This window comes from Chenopodium album, chromosome 10, assembly GCF_948465745.1.
Source record: "Chenopodium album chromosome 10, dcCheAlbu1.1, whole genome shotgun sequence".
Lineage (NCBI taxonomy): Eukaryota > Viridiplantae > Streptophyta > Magnoliopsida > Caryophyllales > Amaranthaceae > Chenopodium > Chenopodium album.
The window spans coordinates 3,081,578-3,087,577 of record NC_137843.1 but is presented as its reverse complement, the minus strand read 5'-3'; positions in this window follow the sequence as shown (position 1 = coordinate 3,087,577).

The window sequence follows — 6,000 nt, the reverse complement described above, 5'->3', positions numbered from 1 at the left end:
GGAAGATTGGCTCTTGCTTCATGGATTCTATAGGGGTCTCTTGAGATCGGACCGCATACTCTTAGATGGAGCTTCGGGTGGGCCACTCATGAACAAACCACCCGCGGAGGCACTAAAGATCATAGAAGATGTAGTCCAAAACTACACCGATTGGAGCCCCGATGAGAGAAGCACCTCTAAGAGAGGGGGAAAGTATGAGGTAAATGCTATTAACATGCTTAGTTCAAAATTGGATGCCTTGTCTTCTAAATTTGACCAAATGCAATCTTCTCCCCCTCCTATCTCCCCCCTCCCTAATTCACGTGCATCTAATTCCTCGAATGATAATATGTCTATGCAATTGATGTCTTGTGATGTATGTGGTGGTGAAGACCATGCGTCTTCCGATTGTTATTTGTTGAATGAGCAATGTTCCCCTTCCCCTTCCATGGAACAAGTCAATAACGTGAATGCTAATCCTAGGTTTGACCCCTATTCCAACACCTACAACGAGGGATGGAAACATCACCCTAATTTTGGTTGGAGAAGTGGCCAGAACCAAGGGCAAGGTAGTGGTCAAGGTCAAGCTAGTGGTAGTGGTAATTATGTGTCTAATAATCAACGGAATTATAGAAATGACAATAGATACCAACAAAAAGGCCAATATTCTTCCACTCACAACCCACCCGGTTTTAATGGAGGAGTAAGACCAACCATAGCTCCTATCCCTCGACCACCACTTCAAATTCAAGCTCCCCCTCCTCCTAAGTCTAATCTAGAAAGCATGTTGGAGCAATTCATGAACTCCCAAACTAAAAAGACAAATGACTTAGAGGAAAGCTTAAAGCAAATGCAAACCCACAATAAAATGTTGGAAAATCAAATGGCCCAAATAGCTAGTGCCCTTAAAGGCAAGTCTAGTACCTCATTGCCTAGCCAAGGTCTAGATCCTAGAGAGCAAGCCAATGCCATTGTAACTAGAAGTGGAAAAAGCTTGGGGGAAGTTCAAGGAAAGGGAATGCAACATGACTTAGAAGGTGAGAAGTCAAAGGAAAGAGTGATTGAAATGAGTGATTCCCATGGAGAGTTGAGAGTAGAAGAAGAAGAAGAGAAAAACAAAAAGAAAGAAGTTGAAAAAGAAAAAAAAGAGAGTGAAATCCCGCTACATGTGGCAAAGCTTCCTTTTCCGGGAAGGTTTGCCGGGTCTAGACTTGATGAACAATTTGCTAAGTTTTTGGAAGTCTTGAGGAAGCTTTATGTTAACATTCCATTCACCGATGCTATTAAACAAATGCCAACTTATGCTAAATTTCTTAAAGACATTTTGAGTAATAAAAGAGAAGTTGACTTTGTGGAAACAATCAATATGCCGGAAAATTGTAGTGCAATTATTCAAAATAAGTTGCCCACTAAGCTTAAAGATCCCGGTAGTTTTTCTATTCCATGTGCTATTGGTGAAATGGTAATTGATTGTGCTTTTATGTGATCTTGGTGCTAGCATAAGCTTGATGCCCCTTTCTATGTGCAAAAGACTTGGCCTAGGAGAGTTAAAGCCCACCAACATTTCCCTTCAATTAGCCGATCGCTCGGTTAAGATGCCTTTGGGAAAATTAGAGGATGTCCCCCTTAGGGTGGGCAAACTTTACATTCCGGTGGATTTTATTGTGCTTGATATGGATGAGGACTTGAATGTCCCCATAATTCTAGGTAGGCCTTTCTTAGCCACGGCGGGGGCTATTATTGATGTGAAACATGGTAAATTGTCTTTGCTTGTTGGAAAAGAGAAAGTGGAATTCAAATTGAACCAAGTTATGAAATGTCCTTCCAACATGGATGATTGTATGAGTATTGATATTGTTGAGAATGTTATTAATGAATCCATACAATTGCATTTGCATAACACTAATGATTCTCTTGAGTATGAACTTGAAAGCAAAGATAGGTTTTGCAATGAAAACATGGAGATGGAGCCAATTGAGGAGATTCTTGACTCCACCCCCATGGACAAGGAAGAAGCAAACCTAGTAATTGGAAAAGAAGAAGTGAAGAAGCAACTCATGAACGACAATGGTAAGGAATGCCCAAGTGTAGAGCTAAAACCTCTACCATCCAACTTGAGGTATGAGTTTCTTGGTCCATCTTCTACTTTTCCGGTTATTGTTAATGCTTCATTGGATGAGGTTCAAACCTCAAAATTATTGAATGTATTGAGGATGCATCGCAAAGCTTTGGGATATAAAATGGATGATTTGAAAGGTATAAGCCCAACGCTTTGTATGCATCGAATTTCATTGGAGGATGATGCTAAACCATCAATTGAAAGACAAAGAAAGCTTAATCCTCCAATGCTTGAAGTGGTCAAGAAGGAAGTTCTTAAACTACTTGCCGCCGGTATCATTTATCCTATTTCTAATAGTAGATGGGTGGCACCGGTGCAAGTAGTCCCTAAAAAGGGGGGGATGACGGTTATTAAAAATAAAAAAAGTGAACTCATCCCTACTAGAACTATTACCGGTTGGAGGATGTGTATAGACTATCGTAGGCTAAACACATCCACCAAGAAAGACCACTTCCCATTGCCTTTTATTGATCAAATGTTGGAAAGGCTAGCATCTCACAAGTATTTTTGTTATCTTGATGGCTATTCCGGGTTCTTTCAAATCCCAATTCACCCGGATGACCAAGAGAAAACAACATTCACTTGTCCATATGGCACCTATGCTTACCGTAGGATGCCATTTGGCTTATGCAATGCCCCCGCTACCTTCCAAAGATGTATGATGGCAATTTTTGCGGATATGATTGAAAAGGAAATGGAAGTTTTTATGGATGACTTCTCGGTTGGGGGAAGTTCTTTTGATGATTGTTTAATTAATCTCACGCGATGTTTGAAAAAGTGTGAAGAGGTCAACCTTGTCCTTAATTGGGAGAAATGTCATTTTATGGTTCAAGAAGGCATTGTTCTTGGCCATAAGATCTCCCATGAGGGGATTGAGGTTGATAGGGCTAAGGTGGATGTAATAGAGAAGCTCCCACCCCCTACTAATGTGAAAGGGGTGAGATCTTTCTTGGGACATGCCGGTTTCTATCGGCGTTTCATCAAGGACTTCTCTAAAATAGCCAAACCTCTTACTACACTTCTTCAAAAGGAGTGTGATTTTGTATTTGATGGTGCTTGTCTAGATGCGTTTTGTAGGTTGAAGAAAGCATTGATCTCGGCACCAATAGTGCAAGCTCCGGATTGGAGCCTCCCCTTTGAACTAATGTGTGATGCAAGTGACACGGCGGTTGGTGCCGTGTTGGGGCAAAAGAAAGAAAAGAGGGTGCACGTGATCCACTATGCAAGCAAGACATTGAATGATGCACAAAAGAACTACACCACGACCGAAAAGGAGCTTCTTGCGGTAATCTACGCCTTTGACAAGTTCCGTTCCTACCTTTTGGGTTCAAAAACCATTGTCTACACCGATCATTCGGCAATCAAATATCTCATGTCCAAGAAGCATTCAAAGCCTAGGTTGATGAGATGGGTGCTTGCTTTGCAAGATTTTGATATAGAGGTTAAAGACAAAAAGGGGACGGAAAATTCGGTAGCGGATCATTTGTCAAGGTTGGAAATCCGAGATGAAGATGTTGATCAACTTCCAATCAATGATGAGCTCAAAGATGATGTTTTGTATGCCATCCAAGCAAAGTCATTGCCTTGGTATGCCGATATAGTGAACTACTTGTCTTGTGAGGCAATTCCACCGGAGTTCACCCCTCAACAAAGAAGAAAATTGAAGCATGAGTCGAAAAGGTACATATGGGATGATCCTATTTTGTACAAGATAGGGGTGGATGATCTTTTGAGAAGATGTGTTCCCGACGATGAAATTCAAAGTGTGCTTCATATGTGCCACTCATCACAATGTGGTGGTCATATGGGAGCAAACAAAACGGCGGCAAAAGTGTTGCAATGTTTGTTATTTTGGCCTACTCTCTTCAAGGATGCATGGGTCTTTGTGAAGACTTGTGACAAATGCCAAAGAACCGGGAACATATCAAAAATAAATGAGATGCCTCAAAATCCGATCTTGGAATTGGAGGTATTTGATGTTTGGGGGATTGACTTCATGGGTCCCTTTCCTTCATCTTACGGTAATCTCTACATTCTAGTAGCGGTGGACTATGTGTCCAAATGGGTGGAAGCTCTTGCATCACCAAAGAATGACTCCAAGGTGGTGATGAAGATGTTTAGAAAGATCATATTCCCAAGATTTGGCGTTCCACGGGCTGTGATAAGTGATGGAGGGTCTCATTTTTCTCATCAAACATTCAAAGCTTTATTGGCTAAGTACGGAGTACACCATAAGGTGGGTTTGTCCTATCATCCTCAGACAAGCGGCCAAACAGAGGTTTCAAATAGAGAAATCAAGCTCATTTTGGAGAAGACCGTGGCTAGAAGTAAGAAGGATTGGGCGGCAAAAATTGATGATGCCTTATGGGCATACCGTACAGCTTTTAAGACACCCATAGGGACCACTCCTTAAAAGTTAGTCTATGGAAGTCTTGCCATTTGCCCGTGGAATTGGAGCACAAGGCTCAATGGGCAATTAAAGCCTTGAATTTTGACCTCAAAAGTGCCGGAGAGAAAAGAATGCTAGACTTGCATGAGCTAGAGGAATTGAGAATGAATGCATACGATAATGCAAGCTCTTACAAGGCAAAGTCTAAGGAGTTTCATGACAAGTACATTATCAAGAGGGACTTCAAGGAAGGTGATAAGGTTCTTCTCTACAACTCAAGGTTAAAGCTTTTTCCCGGAAAGCTTAAATCAAGGTGGAGTGGTCCTTTTCAAGTTGTAAAGGTATTTTCCTGTGGCTCAATTGAAGTTTGGAGTGAGAGCACCGGAGCATTCAAAGTGAATGGTCAACGCCTCAAGATTTATTATGAGGGTGACAAGAAAGGTGTGGTTCACTCCATCAAGGTCAAAGAATTCAATGTCTCCGGTTAATGTGATCGGAAGGGCGTCAAGCTAGTGACGTTAAAGAAGCGCTCCCGGGAGGCAACCCGAGTATTTTTGCTTTTACTAAAAAAAAAAAAAAAAAAAAAAAAACGAGAGAGAGAGATGAAAGAGCTTAAACTAACACTTAACATTTTGAATGCTTTGTTTAGTGTTTTGTTTTGATATAGGTAATTTGCTTGGAGAAAAGAAAAAGAGGCTGATTCGGAAACTCCAGATAGGAGCGGGCGCTCCTACCCGAGTGCACGCCCGCTCCCACTAGCAGCAAACAGGCAGGAACTCCAGCAAATTGAGGAGCGGGCGCTCCTGAAGGAGTGCGCGCCCGCTCCTCTATATCAAAAACTGGGCAGAAACTTTAGAAAATGTGGGAGCGGGCGCTCCTTACCACCTGCACGCCCGCTCCTATATTCAGCTCTCGAAAAAAAAAAAAAAATAAAAAAAATAAAAAAAAATATTTGAGTTTTGGAAAAACTGGCAGAAACTCCAGAAATTGTAGGAGCGGGCGCTCCTAACACCCTGCACGCCCGCTCCTACTGACGAAAAGGAAGCAGAAGGTTCTTCCAAAGGCAGGAGCGGGCGCTCCTCTTCTTAGGAGCGGGCGCTCCACCCCTGCCGTGTAAAAAAAAAAGGGATTTCCCTCTTATCCCTTTTTTTTTACCCACTTTCATCTCCCACCTCTCATTCACCACATTCATATTCTCTCTCCTCTTTACCCACCTCTTTCTCACTCTAAAAACCCCATCTTCTCTACCTTCTCTCATCAAAATCATCATCAAACCTTCAATTTTTTTCACTCAAAATTCACATATTCTTATTCTCCTTCCAATTCTCTTTCTAAAAATCACAAAAATTCACAAATTTGGTCAAAAATTCGAAAACCCACAAAATCTCCATTGAAGAACAAGAGCAAGAAGGTGAAAGCTTGAAGAAGGAGGAGCAAATTTGGGTAGTCTTGGAGGATTTTAGAGTATTTTCATACTCTATTTGGTATAATCCACTTCTCTACTCAACTTTCT